Consider the following 16,126-nt stretch of genomic DNA (forward strand, 5'->3'; position numbering starts at 1 on the left):
CACACTCCTTTCTTCTCTTCTGGTCTGTGGTTTTTATCAGTTCGGTAGTGGCCCACTTTATGAGGGAACTACTGTAAGCCAGTGAACAATGACACATCTGTTTCACTTGGAGAAGCACCAAACAACTGCACCCATGAACATGTGCTAATTGTGACACTGGTAGCAACCAGAAAGAAAAAACTTTTATTAGACTGTAAGACTACAAGATATAGAAGCAGAATTCGGCCAATCACCTCATCGAGGCTGCTGTGCCGTTGCATCATGGCTGCCTTATTATCCCTCTCAACCCCATTCTCCTGCCTTCGCCCAGTGACCTCTGACACCCTTACTTATCAAAAACCTGTCAATCTCTGATTTAAATTTTACTCTCTCTTCCTAGCCAGGTGCCACCAAAACTTTTGAAACATAACTTCATCCTTCCCAACGTCTCCCACCCACATCTCCTTCAGCCCCTGCCACTGAAAGTCCTTCTCCAACTATTAGCCTATTAAGTCAGCTCATTTGACACAAACCAGAGTATGATTTGGGTGTTACCCAAACGTTTCACATGCGAAAATGATGATTGTGTTTTATTTCCACATTAAACATCAAAATGGAGATCACATCCCTTTCATAAAAACTATATTTCTGTTTAAGATGGTGCCACCAAAGACAAGCAACAGTTTACTGGTAGTTCGAAAGGCAAGAAATTTGACTAAGACATTATTAATAGTACCTTTTCTGAAGTAAATTATGGTAAACTATCACTGCAAACAATGAAGAGGCACACTAAGGTGAAGCTGATTCGAGGGATGAGCTGCGATGGTGCACTGTAAAGTGGAAGCGTAATGTGTTTGAGACAAGGTTGCAAATAGAGATGGTGTTGCTGTCGGAGTTGGAGTTGGAATGAGGAGCCGAGGTGGAGAAGCTTCGATGACCGTCCACCGAACTCAGGTGTGAGCTTGGATTGCTCTAAACGCTGAGCTGATTTGGAGAGGCCAAGAATGGTTTTGGGCTGGGTGGCGAGGACTAGGTCAAGAGCATATCGCTACAGCGGGTCCCGGCTCCTAATGCGAGGCAAGATTTGGTGTTTGGGGGATTTAAATACCAGCCCAGCTAGACTGGAAAGACAGAGTGGCAGGACAGGAGACGATTTTGCTCATTCTCCCTCAGTGTTCACTCCTTTCTCCCCAGCACTGAGGCTGTGAGACTGCTCTGGCTGTGCTTGGTGTCTGGGAGCTTCGGGTCTATTTGCCCTGCTAACGTGATGAACTGAGACCAAGGCTACTCCGAATGTTCTAGGAATTCAGATCTAAGTGCTCAATTTGGCTCAGAATGCTGTGCTTGCTTCTATTGTTTGCATGATTTGTGTTTTTTTCTCTTTCTCTGTGCATTGGGTGTTGGTCTTTCTTTTCAATTGGGTTCTTTTGGGTTTCTTGCTTTGTGACTGCCTGTAAGCAGACAAACCTCAAGGCTGTATGATTTATACATACTTTGATAATAAATGTACATTGAATTATTTGAAAATACTGTCAAATACTAAAAATGTGGTTTATTTACTGTTCCCATTTCAGACATTGCCTAAGTAATCTGATGGGTTAGAATGAACCCCATAGTTGAACTAATCCCTTCATGGATTAAATGTATTTATTTTCTCCTCATACATGTATATTTATCAGCATTGGTGTAAATTTCAAGTCCCCAGGGAAATCTCAAAACTGAAGTAATTGAATCTGCCTTTTGTGTCTTTAAGAAGTGCTTTCACTCTGTTGAAAAGCATGCAGTAAAATCACAGCCCACAAATGACTGATCAAACCCATGTTTGCACCTGAAGTTCACAGCATTTAAATAGTTCTGTCTTTCTGTTTTTTAGTTTCTTGCAAGATTATTAACTATTTTTTGAAGAAAAGGCTGTTAGACAGACTGTAACAAATTGACCTGCCCATGAGTTGTTACACAAATCACCATCATGACATTAATCAACAATGGCTATTTGGACTTCTTTCTGCAGCCTCTTCCTTTGCATTATCTTAAAAGTGGAATTGTTGGAGGAGGGTGAGAGAATGATAATGTTCAGACAGTAAGCTTAGACACAACTGGCAAATTAGAGTGAAATATAAGCCAAAAGAATGAGCCCTTCAGAAGAACAGAAACTGACACAGAAAACAAATGCAAACAGGATAAATGTGCAGAAATGCACAGGTCTTTTGTACATATTTAAATGATTTCAGCCTATAACATAGTTCAGCGTTTATTCCTTTGGGAAGGAAAAAAAATGAATAGCTTTTCCTAAACATTTTAAATCCATTGCCGTGAATCAGCACTCCTTGCTGGAAATTCTGCCTGTGCTAGAAAAGTAAGGACAACGTTGGAAATCATTGTGAGTCTTTTATGATTGAGCAGTCTACCAACTTCAATCATCACTGAAAGAAAAGAAACTTTGATGAGGTAGTGAAGCGATATTAAGGTTTTTGAGACAGAACTTTCTTCATCAAGGACGATGCAGACAATAATAATATACTGGACAATGGTAGATACTTTAAAATTTCCAGAACACTACAAGGACAATCTTAGAACTGCACAATTAATCCTACATTCATTATAAGCTGCACTTCTGGTGCAAAATCGCAGTCTCCAAACAATAATCCGCAGACTTTAATATGAAACATATTATTTAAGCAGTTTTTCTGTAAAGCTGTCTTAGATTACAGCAAAGTGGAGATGCAAATGACCCTTAACCCAAGGGTCGAACCCTCATTATACCAACAAAAACCTTTTGAATGCCTTTGTAACCAAAAAAGCTTCTCCGATTTTATTTCTGACAGTGCTGCATGGATCGAGTTTGAGCAGAAATGAAGGAGCAGCATAAATAAACCTTTATATCACATTGGTAATTTCACAAAAAGATAAAGGCTGATTATACTTCTCAATTAAGTGAAATGTTTAGTTACAGGATTTACTAAAGTTGGTAAAGCTGGTAAAGACTCTATGCTGTACTCATATTTGGAACTGTGCCATTACTCAGCAGTAAAACATCTTTCCTTGATGAAAAAAGTATCACCCCAAATAAATGAAGAAAACTTCACCTTGACTGCACTTAACAAAAAAACAGTTAAACAAGAAATGTAGCTATCTCTGAATTCTATGAATGTTATTTCCAGGAATTCCTGTCTTTGTATTGGATCTCTTAATTTACAACACCTGTTTCCTTTTAAGGTAAAAAGTGAGGAAAGAAGTCATTGGTCTTGAGGAGATATTATGACTGTTAAGTTCCTGTCAGAAAGTAGGCATCTGAGCTGCACTAAGGGCTTTTAACTGATGAGTGATAAATAGAAATCTGATGGTAAAATATATATTTCAGTACTCGTTTCTTCAGTTTCTCTTTCGACTGCAAGTGCAAATTTGGTACCAGTAACAACAGTGATAAAAAAATTCGTGGGGAACCAACTGTAAGTGTAAGTTGCCTAGAGTGAAGCCATTATCACACCATCTTCCTCAAGTCAAAAGAGAGATACCACATTTCATCTATACTGTAGGCCAACTGATCCAGATGAGAAAGCAAAAATGTTGAAGTAGAGTCTAAAGAAACTTGTTTCCCACACATTTTGTCTGCATCTAGCAAATGGGAACAGGACATTTCATTCCACGATGAGTTCTGTATCAGATGTAAAGGTTTGGATCCTTTCGGGTCCCCAGTAATAAACCAAGCAGCTCTCAGTTAGTAGGGGTTCTTGTGAAGTTTATTAAGTTCCTTGTTGCTTGGCCTTGCACCCTTGAAAGTCCCAAAGTGTTGGAGAGGACAAAGTTATGGGTAGGAAGAGTGAGGTGGGGTTGGTGATTAATAGTATGAATCATTATTTTCTTTGGAGATGAACAGAAAGGGCTTTCATCATTGAATTCTTAGTATATGAATATTGTCAACAAAACTAAACTGGTCTTTTTTCAGTCACTCTTCACTTTGTTTGCTTGTATTCCTGAGTGTCCAATGATTTCAGCAGAGTGTTCTGAATGCAGTTTTCATATTTCTCTGACTTCACTTTATACCAGATGGTTTTAATGTTCATATCAAGCAACGCTGAGCTGGAAATGTGTGACTTCCCCCAGAACATACAACTTTCTGTAGAATAGAGATGAAAGGATCAAGATTGGTGAAGAATGATCTTCCACTTGTTTAAAGTGTTAATATTGATATTATAATGGTTTATTATTGTCACACATACCTAAATACAATGACAAATTTGTTTCTTTAAGTCATCTATACAGATCATGTCAAGCCATAATTTCTTTGAGGTAGTACAAAGGAAAAGCAATAATATTGCTGGTTTCCTTGACTGTGCAAGTCTAGGGAAGACACACTCAGGTCCTGCCAACCCAATGAGATTGAGATCACTCTCCCACCCCAAACCCCGGTTTGTGTGCACACTGTGTAATTTTCTACCCTGTTACAACTCAGTCCCAAGAAATAACAGACAGCACACTGCATATGATTAAAGGAATTATATTTATGAATCTTAACTTAACTAAAGGGTTAGCAAAGAAAAAAAAGAAAGAAAAACAAAAAGGGTGCATTTTAATTAAATAGTCAAATGTGCACAAGTTGGAGCTCAACTTTTCCAAAAGTCACAGGTATTCACCGATCCTCAGTAGACACCGGCAGCTTGCTCCATTGAATCACAGTCCCCGACCGGGCCGAATCTTACGACCGGTTCTCTCCAGCATCTTCTCCCTTCATCTCCCACCGCACAAAAATAAACCAAGACCTACCTTGGTGTCCCTCACAAAACCTCCCACTTCTATCATCTTAAATGTATGATGCACATTCCTCAGCATCCCTTTTCTTCAACAATAATCTAACCAGGCAGAAAGCAGAACAGACTGCTCTTACAGAACTGCTAAGATGAGATACCCACAGCAGAGCAGTAAAAATGTGAACCGGGGGTTACAAATAGAATACAGAATATAGAGTCACAGTTACAGAAAAAGTGCAGAGTATCTAGACAATATAATAGAAGGGCCATGGTAGATTGTGAGGGCAAGAATTCATCTTCATCTTCTTTTACCAAAAGTCTATTCTAGAGCTTAGAACAGTGGGAAAGAAACAGTTCCTTGAGCCTGGTGGTGTGTTTTTTCAGACTTTTGTATCTTCTGCCTGAAGATGGGAGAAAGGCAAATATCTGTGGTGGGAGGTGTTTTTGATTATGATGGCTGCTGTTCTGAGACAGAGAAAAGTGTAGACTGAGGTAAAATATTTTTCAGTGATAGAAGTTTAGAGAGTTTCTCATTTGATCTAAAAGGCAAGATTTCCGACAGTCTCAATGTGCTGGAGGAATTGAATCAGAATCAGATTAAGGTCTCTGGCATATGTCATGAAATATGTTGTTTTGCAGCAACAGTACATTACAATACATAATAAAAATCTATAAATTACATTTTTAAAAATATATAATTGATTAAATTAGTGTAAAAGGAGAGCAAAAAAGAAAAAAACATAGTGAGGTAGTGCACATGGGTTCATTGTCCATTCAGAAATCTGATGGCAGTGGGATGAAGCTGTTCCCGAAATGCTGAGTATGTGTCTTCAGGCTCCTGTACCTCCTCCTTGATGGTAGCAATGAGAAAAGTGATGAGCGATGAGAACTCAACAGATATTGCAGCATCTGTGTGAAGAAAGAAACTGTCAACATTTTGGGCTGAAACCCTGAATCGTGCGACCTGTGTTATGCTAGCACATTGTTTGTTGCACCAGATTCCAGCATATGCAGTCTATTGTGTCTCCATTCCTGAGAGTCTAATGTTCCCTCAGTTCTGCATTAAGCAACAGCCTGCGTTCTCCAGCTTTGCCCTCTGCACTTGGACTTAAACTCAACTCAGTCATAATTCAGGGTGAGGAACAGCAGGAACTGGAGACCAAGCTGGTTCTGTGGGTTCAACTACTTTGGAAAAACATGCTGAATTATCACTGGAGTTTGTAAGATTCAAACTTTTGCAAAGGTTATATCTTCAGCACCAAATATTTAAAGGTAAAACTTGCCAAAAATTGAAGAAATTTGTTCACATAAATATAGACCTAAGTAATGATGAAGCATGGACACCTTGCTTTTAAAAATATTTAAACAGATCAAGCTGCAAGGCATAGGGATGCCACAGTCATGCTGCCCTTCTTACACAATATGCTTTCAAACATTTGCTAAAGATAGATTGCTTTGAGTAATCTGACTAAATACTCACTGGTGTTCAGCACATGTTACATGAGATTTCAACATTATGAGAAGCAGAACTAAACAAAATTATCCCTGAGAATTACTTTTTCTCCATTTAGTTAACAAAGGAATAAAGCACTGTTGGTCTGTGATAATGGGCTGGATTCCACACATGGCAATCCAACAGTTATGTAGGGACACAGGTGCAGGACACATGTCAGCGTATTCCATGTTCCTGGTTGGGGGGGGGGGTGGATACAAAAGGAAAGCTGGAAGTTGGTAGCTGGCATATCTAACCGTGGAACCAGCATGAAGTCCAATGGGGCCTATACAATATAGTGAGCCAATGGTTTGATGCACCTTGTATCTGGTTCATCTGCTTTACAGCAGTTACAAATGGCATAGTCCCTAGCACAGTTGCTTTCAAATGAGTGCAGATTTTAATCATTTGGAAGATAAGGCTAGCTAAGATTTTAGCTTAATTTTCTTCACTTCCACTTCACTGCGCATTATGCTTTCAATTTATTAACACATTTTTAACTGTACTTTAAGTAACTTGATGAATTTTCAAACCAATTTCTACTGGGATTAAATGGCTCAGATTACATTATAAAGCAGGCTTTTGGCAGCATGTGTTGTTGAGGAGCCTCAGCGTGTATTATCTAAAAGGCTTGGTTGCTATTCATGGGCCATTCTGCCTCCTTAGATAGAGGTGGAACTGAGGTCTCAAAGTCACTTGGAGCCAAGCAACCACAGAAGATTCCCAACACTGCTGGGTCATGGGTCTAACAAGGGTGGAGGAGGGGATACACCATGGATGAGGGCAAATGCAGACGATGGGTCAGATTATGATATAGCCCATTTCTCAACAAACTGATGTTGCCTATGCAACATCTAGCAGAAGGAATTGTTTTCCAATTTTTCCAGTCATCAGATGACCAATTACTGTCAAGTGCCTTTGTGTGACACTGGTAAATGGATGCTGTTTATCCAATAAAATCAAAGTATGTTTCTTGCATTTTATTGAATTAGTGTTGGATGGTGACTGATTAAGCACAGAATTTAAATGAAAAGCAAGACTCGTATTTAAAATCAATTATGTTATTGTATTATACTCTGTCCATATGCACAGTAATTAAATGTTAGAAAACCAGTAACCTCTCAATCTCATTTAGATCATCCACACCTCAAGGAAATCACTAAAACCACACAATATAGTTCTTCTTACATCAGGAAATTTTAACTTTCAACCATTATTTGTTCATCAGAATCAGAATCAGGTTTATCATCACTGGCATGTGAGGTGAAATGCAATAAATAACATAGAAGAAAAAAAATAAAATAATAATAAATAAATAGATCTTATTAAGTCTACTTTATACAGTATATGTATATTGAATAGATCAAAAATCGTGCAGAAAGACAGGAATACTATATATTAATAAAGTGCGGGTAGTGTCCAAGGGTTCAATGTCCATTTAGGAATTGGATGGCAGAGGGGAAAAAGTTGTTCCTGTATTGCTGAGTGTGTGCCTTCAGGCTTCTGTACCTCCTACCTGATGGCAATGGTGAAAAGAGAGCTTGTTGTGGGTGCTGGAGGTCCTTAATAATGGACACTGCCTTTCTGAGACACCACTCCTTGAAGATGTCCTGGGTACTTGTAGGCTAGTACCCAAGATGGAGCTGAATAAATTTACAATCTTCTGCAGCTTCTTTCGGTACTATGCAGTGGCCCCCCACCCCCCCATACCAGACAGTGAAGCAGCCTGTCAGAATGCTCTTCATGCTACATCTATAGAAGATTTTGAGTGCATTTGTTGACATGCTAAATCTCTTCAAACTCCTAAAAAAGGCATGTTCAGGTTAACATTTCAGCTTTTGGTGTAGTTTAGCCTTGCACCATTAAAAAGTAGCTGAAACTTGGGTACTGATCAGGTGCAACAACTTCGACCCAACTACAATAAACTAATTAAGTATCTCTCCTGGCACTCCACTGGAATCTTTCTGATGTGCTAATGATTCATTGACAACTCCGCCTAAGACACAGAGAGCTTCTATCTGCTTTTAATCTGACCTGGTGCTCTTGCGCTCGGTAGCATTGTGAGGACCTTGTCTTTCTGGAGTTAGATGGAAGTTAATTGGGATTCTCCTTATATTAGTGATGAGACTATTAGCAAGGTGTGTAGAACTGGTGAAGGGTTTCGGCCCGAAACGTTGGCTACTCTTTTCTCATGGGTGCTGCCTGACCTGCTGAGTTCTTCCAGCGTTGTGTACGTATTCTTTGATCCACAGCATCTGCAGTTGTATTATTGTGTGTAGAACTGGGATGCCTCCTAACAAGAAGAATACATCAGACAATGATTTTTGTTTTCCCTTTTCATTTTACATTACATTAGAAGATGTTAATTTGACACATCAGGTCTATGCCGGCTCATTGGGTAAGGACGTACCTCGATAACTTTCCTTGCAAGCAACTCACACATTCCAGTCAACTTCCTCTAGTTTTAACCATTCACTTATACATCACAGGCAATTTACAATGATGAGATACCCTACCAGATTTCATACCTTTAGCAACACACATGAATGTGGAGCATTTTGGGGAACTGGAGCATCATGGGGTAATGTGCAAACTCCACACGGATGTCACTCAAGGCCAGCATTGGCCTATGTCGCTACAACTTTATTAACTGCACCCCTGTTAATCAACCTCAACAAAGGGACGATCCAGGTAAGAATTCAACAGATCAAATGATCATGTTGCATAGATTCCTTCACCACATTACGTTGATTCCGGTCAAACATGGTCATGGGACCTAGATAGGTTTTATTGCCTGCCTTATTTGTACTAAGGCCAACAACACCAAGCTTTGGTTGACCCCATCTGGAGTAAGCTCAGCCTGTGATTGGACTCACTATCCACAGTTACTTTTCCCTGATGCTGAGGGCTGATTATGTTGGCTCTTCGCACTCAAATGGCTTCCAGTGAGCTCGAAAGTCTCTGAAAACTGACCAGACCAGGCTGCATAAATTATTCTTAAACAATTGGGAAAAACATAATTTTCATTTTAAAAAATCAATTAAAACCACTTTAAAGTACAGAAAAAAAATCCAAAACAATAAAGTGACGTAAATAAAACAACTCAAGCTTACTTTGCACAGGATCATTGTTCCTTGCCCAGCATAACTTTAAGTTATAGGTGGAATGAGACATGCACCTAGACCCTCTCTTCAGCCCATCTCTGCTCCGCTGATCATTTAATAGTGAGTCCACTTGTAGAGGAGATGTTAAGATATGTCAGCATCTGACCTCCAGCTCATCTCAGGATTTGCATTCTTCCAGGAACGTGTTGGCTCGAAACGAGCTCTCAGTTCCCTATGGAAGTATATATAGGCTGTGGAGTGGATGAAAGGCTGAATCACCGAAATTTTATACGTAAGTTCCATTCAGTTAACCTCGAGAGGTTAAGTGATGCATGACTGATGTTAATAAAGGTGAAATGATAGGTAGGAGAGAAGTTACTTCCTCTGCTGAGAAAATCTTGAAGCCTTTCCATTATTATTGGGAGAGTTAGAGCCATAGAGTTGTAGAGCACATAAGCAGGCCCTTCAGCCCATCATTAGCATGCTAAACTTTTTGTCCACCTATACTAATCCCATTTGCCAGAATCAGGACCTTCTATGTATTGCCAATTTAAGTTTCTAAGTGCCCTTTAAATGTAGTAAAGTTAGAATTAAATTCTTTGTCAGATTGAACAATGTCTCATAGATATCAATTAAAGTTGAGCTTTACTATTGACTTTGTGAAGAGTGATGATGAATAAAATTAATGTATTCAATATGTTTTTTCCACAACTCATTGAAGTGCCTGGGCCCTTAAGAGTATATAAATTGATATTTAGATTTATACTGAGGTAACTGTAAGTCAAGGCAGCAGTCAGGGCTGCAAGTGGCCTCACTGAGTCATGGCTTGGCATGGGGAAGCCTGTCATGGTTTCTCCTGATTGCTGTTCTGTGAGCTTGGCTACTATGTGTAGACATTGGCTGAGAATGGGATCAAGGTCAACAGTTCCACCTTACAGGGTCAAAAGACCCACTAACAGTTACAGCCTGGACTCACACATGGGAGGACCAAGGGAATGCCAAGCTCTGTGGAATCCTAACTCACAAACTACAGAGAGGAGAATGAGAAACAAACGATTTTACTCTGTGCACTCTCTTCACAATTTTCTCATTGATCACAACCTTGTATGAATTTTGACAGCTTATATTGCTTGAGTCATTGTGCAAATAAACAAGAAAACATGTTTGACTTCTTAGTATGAAAAAGACAATAAATAGACAAAATATTTGATGTTAATATTTTGATTCTCACTAATACCAGAGCTGTTTTGGATTTCATTTTTATGAAGTGAGTAATGGATAGCCATGCACATCACTGCAAATGTTGATTTTGGTATCAACACACCCATGAAACTGCAAGAGCTTTAGTAAGAACTGCATAAATAGTTAAAAATAACAATTTATGAACGAAAATCCCCTCAAGATTGCAAGAGCAGGTACTCTCAGAATTGAAAAGGAAATTGGGAATAATTTTTTGCTGATTCACTGTAAGATTTGGAATCATCTTTTAAATAGCTTAATAAAGCAATATCTTCAGTACAAGTGTGTTTGCTTCTTTTCTGACTCGTTGTTTTCGATAGCTGGCTGTTATATAACACCTATTGTGACTGGCAATGGCCATAAAGACACAAAAGCACAGCCAGGAACACCATTCACTGAGCTGCTTTTTTTATCTGAGCCAACTGAAGCGGCATGGAACAGACGGGCGTATCTTTAAACTGCAGCAACAGGTCCTGTTTTTCATCACTGATTAATAATTGAGAGTCAGGATCGTCCTCCTGTGCTGAAACCTGCTTCCCACAGGCCCCTTTAGCGCTGGAATTAAGGCTTGCTCTAATTCAATATCACGACAGTGTTTAAAATGCTTTGAATGCCTTTTCACTAGCTGAGCACAGGAAGAAGTACGTGTGACCTCTTGAACTCCCAAGATGTAGGCAGCTTCAGCCAAGGCTGTTGAGAAACCCTTTCAAAAAGTTCTCTCAGAACATTGCTGCCTTTTGCAAAAAAAAATGGCTTCTAATAAAGCAAACACACTCTGATTATTTTCAATGCATTCTTCACTTTAAAGCAATTTCTGGTCTGATTATTTACTCTTGAAGAAATGTAATTTCAAACTGAGGAATGCTACTTGAATATACTCGGTTGGTGTTCACATCAATGGATTGAAAAGAATTCTCATTCTTATAATCAATTCCATCAATAAATTTAGTGGGTCGTGTTGCAAACACTTACTATGTTGGAAAAAGATTTGGTAGGGGTTGGAATTTATGTGGCAAAAACACACCACGATGCTCAAGTACGCCAAGTTCCAAATTAACTGGCAGAAGTGATCACATCTTGGAAAAATCACTTAGCAAAGCCCTTAATCAACACCAGCTGCATCTATCCTGCATTCAGGAAATTATTCAACAGTAAAAGAGGGTAACTGTTAGAAAGTGATTTTTCCAGTGTAAACAGTAAGGAGCAGAACTCCTCTGCAAACGATGAAATGATTGTATTGGATCAAATATCTGTGATGAAAGGGGGACAAAATAAAGCCATATTTATATAGTGGCATTCACATTCTCTTTCTGGACACCCCAAAGTGCCAGCTACGAAAGGAATAATTTTAATATGACTAATGCGGACTAATGCGGGAGCGTTGTTTTGGGCAGATTAATGATTTTCACTGAGAATGCTGGCTTTGGGAGTCAGTATTTAATTAAATGTTATAAAATAGATCCTCCATTATGTGTATGTGGTTGGATGCAATTTTTGTTCTTGTAAAACATCTCAATATAAGAATTTTCACATATTTCTGGAGCTTCTGAAAATAAGTTTTTTTTGCTTTAAAATATATAAAAGAGCACACACACAATATATGTTAGTGCATATATGCATGACATTGCATAAAATGAAAGCACAGGTGCATGTTTTGCAATGCACAAACACATTGTTGCTACATAATAACGCACATGTGCATCCTTACCTCAGATATGCATTTATGCAAACTTTTAACTCTATTTACCCCTGTAGCAGGAGGCCTTGAATTCCCTGGGCTCACTGCCATTTAGCAGACAAAGGAAACCTGCATGTTCAATATTACTCCAGCCCTCAGGTAAGTACAGGAGTCCCAGTGGCTATGATTTAGTTGGAGTGGGTCTCCAGCTGCACCTAGGAAGAATGATTGATGATTGGGAACCGAAAGGCAGGAATAAAAGCCTGGATGAAAAGATGCAGCTTAGCTGTGACTAAGTTTATAAAGTAGCCATCCCTATCAATGGAACATTAGGTCTGAGAAGTTCAGTATCTGAAGAGAAATCAGAAAATAAAGAGGAAATCAGTGTTTGAGGGGAGAGATCAGTGCTCAAGCGAGAGATCAGTGTCTGAGAAGAGAGATCAGTCAGGGAGCAGAGAGGGTTATTTCCTCTCTGGTGGATCGATTCATTGACTTTTGGCCAGATTTGCTTGCAGATGACACCGCCGTGGTGGGCCGCATCTAGAATGATGAGGCAGAGTAGAGGAAGGTGATAGAGAGCTTAGTGACATGGTGCCATGAAAACATCAATGTCAACAAAGCGAAAAGAGCTGGCCATTGACTTTGGAAGGAGGGTGTTTTATGTTGTCTTGTCTGTATCAACTGTGTTGTTGTTGTCAGGGTGGGGAGCTTTGTGTTCTTAGGAGTGCACATCACCAATAGCCAGTTCTGATGACATTAACAGTACCAGATACCATGTTGATGTCCTGGCAAGAAATCTCAGCAAAGCCTCTTCTTCCTCAGGAAGCTAAAGGAATTTGGTGTGTCCCCATCGATGCTTACTAAGTTTTATCAATGCATCATAGAAAGCGTTCTATCTGGATGCAGATACGGAAATTGTTCTGCACACGAATGCAAGAAACTGCAATGATACAGCTCAGCACATCACAGAAAACTGCCTCCACTCCATGGACTGTCTATACTTCTTGCTGCTTCAGGTGGCACGGTAGCAAAGTGAAGCACTTAGAGTGATGCTATCACAGTGCTGGCAACCTGGTTCAATTCTGGTAAGGAGCTTGTGTGTTCTCCCTGTGACCACGTGGCTTTTCACTGGGTACTCCAGTTTTCTCCAACATGCTAAAGAATGTCAGTATTGCCTCCACCTGAATGTCAGCAGGTTAATTGTCACGTGGGCATAACAGGGCAATGCAGGACCTCCTTGGTCCAGAAACTTCGGTTACCATGCAAAATCTCTAAATTAAAAAAAATAAAACATTAAGCAAGCAACATAACAATTAAAAAAAACAGCCACCCAGGCCATTTAGTCTTCTCTCTTTGATTGGGCAGAAGATACAAAAGCCTGAAATCATGTACCACCATGCTCAGGGACAGCTTCTGTTATCAGACTCTTGAATAGACCTCTTGTACAATAAGATAGACGTTCAAACTCACAAACTACTTTGTTACAATCTTCCACTCTATTGTTTGCCCCACTGTAGTTTCTCTGTAACTTTTACACTTTATTCTGCATTGTTATTGTTTTATTTTGTTCTACCTTGATGCATTATGGAGTGATTTGATCTGTATGAACAGTATGCAAGACAAGATTTTCACTGTATCTTGTCACATGTGACAATAATAAACTAATACCAGTACCCATATCGAACCATCAGTCAGTGCTGAGATATTCTAAGGCCCATTTCAGAAAGGGATAAGGACCAATTCTTAGTGCCTTGCTCCACAAGATCACAGATGCTCCTCAGTTATTTACCCTACAAGTATCAAATCAAATCATCCTGAACTAAGAGCCTCAGTTGTCTGGGAGATCATTGTTTACCGTTTTCCACATTCATGGCACTAAGTCAAATGCGTTGTTACAGCAGCAGTGCAGATTACCCGGGTAAACCATCAGTGTGCCCATGCATTTGGAAGTCCGTGAACCGTTGCCATGTTCATCAATGTGCAATGTTCTGCCAAGCTCACAATGGATTGCTGTTACCATGCACTGCAAATTAACATTGTTAAAAGAAACCAACTGGAGCCAGTTCTTGGCAATCATCCTCGGACCAGCAAAGCTTTTCCTCACTTACGGTCTGTACTAGCAATGCACTAATGACACATAAGTATGCAGTTACACTATCTTTGAAGCATAATTAACAGTATTTAAATTGGCTATATTATAGTGCCGACAAACAGAAAAAGATAATGTAGGTTCTAAATCTGGTGCACTGGAAGGAAGACGTGGTTCAGTGAGATCAGAGGAATTTTGATGCAAGCAATGGAAATGGGGGATGGGGTTTTACGGCGAGGCAGTGGGGGAGATGCCACAGTAAGATATATTGGTATCAATGGACACATGGAGTCAGACTATTTTAAGAGACCATTTTAAACAATTTAAGGAATGAACCATCTGGCCAGTGAATGACAGTGAGAGTCGGTAGCACGAGACCAGGGAACTCCGGGAATACGCTGGCTGAGGTGGAGGGAAAGTATGAGAACTTTAAGGCTATTTTTGAATGCAAGAAGATGGCACTTGGAGCAAGGATGAAACCTGAAAGAAAAATCACAGAGATCTAGAACAACAGAGCACAGGTACCAGCACTAGTAAGTATATATTGACAATGGTGTCTAACCAGCTAGTCCAAATTGGATTTGAAGGACCAAATAGCCTAACTCTGCTCCTATGTTTTATGGTCTTGCGTACCTATCCATATGCTTCTTAAAAGTTACTAAGCACCTGTCACAACTACTTCTTCTGGCAGCTTGCTCCATATAGTCACCATGCTCCATGTGAAACGGTTGTCCCTCAGGTCTCTTTTATGACCCCTTCCTTTCACCGTAAGCCTATGCCCTGAACGTTTGGTCTCCCCTACACAGGGAAAAGACTACAATTGTCCTCCTTATCTCTCCTTCTCATAAGTTTTAAGTATTTCTATAAGATTGCCCTTCACTCGTTCATTTATTCCATATGTTCCAAGGAATTAAGACATAGCTTGGTCATCCTCTTCCTGGGGTACTGTAGGATTTCAACCACTGGATGCTGCTTGAGGAATGGAGAAATGAGTGTGGCACTTACACCAATTCCCTGCTAAAAGGATGCAATCAAGATTAAGAGGAAGCTTTTTTTTCACTCTCCAGTGAATGCTGCAACACAGGTACATACTTGTGAGGGATGAATAGGACTAATGTTATCAATACTTAGGTAGTGGCCATTTGGTAAATTGCACTTGGGGAGCAAAGGGCTGAGAAGGCTCTTCTAGTAGAGTGTTAATGCTTTCTGGTGATGAGGGGTGGCAGCAACTGATGAGAATCTGTCAGATAGAATAGTTGCATTTAGAGCTCAGCTTGCATCATGGAAATACAATAAGGAAATTCTGACTGAGAAATGAACCACTGGATATTTCAGGTTCTTCTTCCAGATCTTTCAAGAAGATTGGCGTCTGAATTTTTTTTTAATGAAGGGTTTAGACCCAAACGGAACAATCTCCACTAAGGCTGCCTGGAGCAGTTCCACGCTTACATAAGACCTGCTGTGGAAGAAAGATTTACGGTATTCGTATTTATTACGCATGCCAATCAGAGAGGGAGATAAAAGCAGCTGCCATGACAACACCAAGTTTCATTTGTTCCTTTCATTTCACATCGCAGACCATGAAAGAAAGTGTTTGTGCTCACGGTCGACCTGTTTTTCACTGAATTCTCTGTATGTTGTGTTGAAAACACAGCAGAGTATCCCTTCCCAGTGGGGGCAGGGGTTGCAGGAGGAAGACAATGAAACAGATTTAAGTTTTTTTTAAAACATTAATGGTAGAAAATGTCATACATCCCTGATAAAAACTAAAAATTTTTTTTTCAGGATTTGAGCTGA

The sequence above is a fragment of the Hemitrygon akajei genome, chromosome 7 (assembly GCF_048418815.1).
Source record: "Hemitrygon akajei chromosome 7, sHemAka1.3, whole genome shotgun sequence".
Taxonomy (NCBI): domain Eukaryota; kingdom Metazoa; phylum Chordata; class Chondrichthyes; order Myliobatiformes; family Dasyatidae; genus Hemitrygon; species Hemitrygon akajei.